Below are 2,356 nucleotides of genomic sequence, written 5' to 3'. Positions count from 1 at the left end.
GCAATCTGAGCTGCAGCTCTCCCTTTTGGAGAGAACCTGAGTAGTTTTAGCAGGATGCTAGCCTTTCAGACATACTAGTTGAGGTATGACTTTCCACTCTACTTCTTTCCCAGTTATGTGACTTCCGGGATGTGATTTATCTGTGGGAAGGAGGAAACAACACAACTTTGTATAAGGTGATGTTGTGCAGGTCCACTAAATGGTGTTTCTCCAGTGCCCTCTACGATGTTAAGTACTTGCCCCCATACTGGGGCTGGTAGGTGCTGAGCAAGGTCTCTGTCTTTCAACCTTCCACCCCAACTTCTTCCATGTAAGCAGAAATAGCCAAGTGTGGCTGCCTGCATTTCACTGACAACATGCAGTGATGTTAACGAGGGCTTGAGGACTTTCCGTTCTTTTCCAGTTTGATTCTATTTTGATTTCTTGCTCTAATTCTATATCCTCGTATTTTTCTTCATATAAAACATTTCAAATAAAGCCTCTGAAGAACCACCACCTTCATAGGGACCCTTCACAATCTCAGGCTTGCAAAAGAGTAATTCTTGTAAAATGAAACATTGATGCTGTCACTTTAATACTGAAACCTTTTAATGTCTTTTTCCTTTGTAGAAAGAAATATGCACTCAAATAATGAAAGTGGAAGGGGAGAACACTTGAGGTCTACTCTCTTAACAAGTTTTAAGTGTACGGTACAGTAGTATTAACTGATGATACCATGTTGTACAATAATCTTTAGAATGTGTCTATCCTTTGGAATTAAAGTCTGCACCCTTCGATCGAATCTCGCCATCCTCCTATACCCCTAGCTCTAATAAAAAGCCCTTCTACTCTCTGCATCTTGACTTTTCCCTTTCACATATGAAGGCTGCCATTTCACTTGGAGCAACGACCTCGAGCTTTGGCCATGTTCTCACAGGAGCAGCATTCCAGGTCTTGGCTCTTCTGATAAAGTCACCGTGAACATTGGAGTGCAGATACTTCTTCTGCATACTAATTTCATTTTCTTTGAATAAATCAGAATGGGGATTGCTGGATCATATGGAGGTTCTATTTTTAATCTTTGAGGAAGCTTCAACTGTTTCACCTAATGACTGAACTCATTTACATTCAAACCAACAGTATGTAAGAGTCCCTTTCCCCTACAGTCCCACCAATACTTGGTATGATTTGTCTTCTTGGTAGTACACATTCGGACAGGTATGAGGTGATGTCTCATTGTGCTTTGGGTTTGTATTTCTTGATTATTATTGATGGTGATCATTTTCTCATGTACTTGTTGGTCATTTGTGTGTCTTCTTTGAAAAATGTCTATTCAAGTCCTTTGCCCATTTTTAAAGATAATTTGACTGAGTTTATATATTTTGAATATTGGGCCAGGGAGATGGCTCAGTAGAATAAGTGCTTGCCTAGCAAGGGCAAGGCTAGGAGTTCAATCCCCAGTTCTCCCAAAACAAAGTATATATTTTGAATATTAATCATTTCTCAGATAATGATTTGTAAATATTTTCTCTCTTTTTTTGTTCACAGTCGTGACTGCTTTTAATTTTTTATTTATTTTTATTTTTTTCACCATAATTTTATTGAGAGACAAATAGCAATGAGACAGTTTCAAATCAAATTGGTAGGACAGTTTCAATAATTGACACATTGTATACTGTCTTCCTAGTGCTTATTTGCTGTACAAGATGCAGACATGATATCCTATTTACAAACACTATTAGAACAAATCCCTGTATTCATTAAGAGAATGTACCTATATATCTATCCTAACCATTTTGAATACACAGATACAAAATGGACATTCATTTGTATATCTCCCCTTTTTTTTCCATTTCTAAAATTCATTTATTCCATTTGTATCTTGGGTAATTCCAGCTAATCACAGCCCTCAAATTGCAGCCATCAATATGTATGATGCTTACAAGAAAGCTGTATGTGTCTCCTGTGAATCTATCTTGTACTGGTTTTTTTTCACCTTTCTAAGGCTCAGTGCTGACTCATCATGATCACTGGAGAGGTAGAGGGCTCAGAGCCTCTATTCCCAACTGTATTATCTTATTTACAGCTCTTGTGTCTTTGAACAAGTTGTCTAACTTACTGTTAGTTTCACCAGCTGCAAAATACAAATAAGTTTTCTTTCCATACATGCCATTTAACAAGTGATGGCAAAAGAAAGATTTCCTTTTTTTTATAAGACAAATTTTATTTTTTTTCCCTTGAATTTTTTTATCAGTACATTTTATATATACATAGTGATAGCATTCATAATAGGGGAATTGTACCTTGCTTCAAACAATAGTTTCAAGCCTTTTTTAAAAAAGATTTAAAATTTCTGAATTTAGTTCAACTTATAATA

At 36.4% G+C, this 2,356-nt stretch overlaps 1 protein-coding gene across 1 annotated transcript in view; it reads left to right on the top strand.

Annotated features, from left to right (window-relative positions):
• Positions 1 to 143: 143 nt before the first annotated feature.
• The window catches only part of LOC101593148 (alcohol dehydrogenase E chain-like), a 178,167-nt gene continuing 175,954 nt past the window's right edge, over positions 144 to 2,356 (top strand). The window contains exon 1 of the mRNA XM_023703881.1: positions 144 to 176. The gene's annotated coding sequence lies outside the window, so the exon portion shown is untranslated. The remainder of the gene's footprint in view (positions 177 to 2,356) is intronic.

This window comes from Octodon degus, unplaced genomic scaffold (assembly GCF_000260255.1).
Source record: "Octodon degus isolate 3935 unplaced genomic scaffold, OctDeg1.0 scaffold00183, whole genome shotgun sequence".
In the NCBI taxonomy this organism is placed as follows: domain Eukaryota; kingdom Metazoa; phylum Chordata; class Mammalia; order Rodentia; family Octodontidae; genus Octodon; species Octodon degus.
Note: the sequence above shows the minus strand (reverse complement) of the source record. Positions and strands in the feature narration are given on the sequence as shown.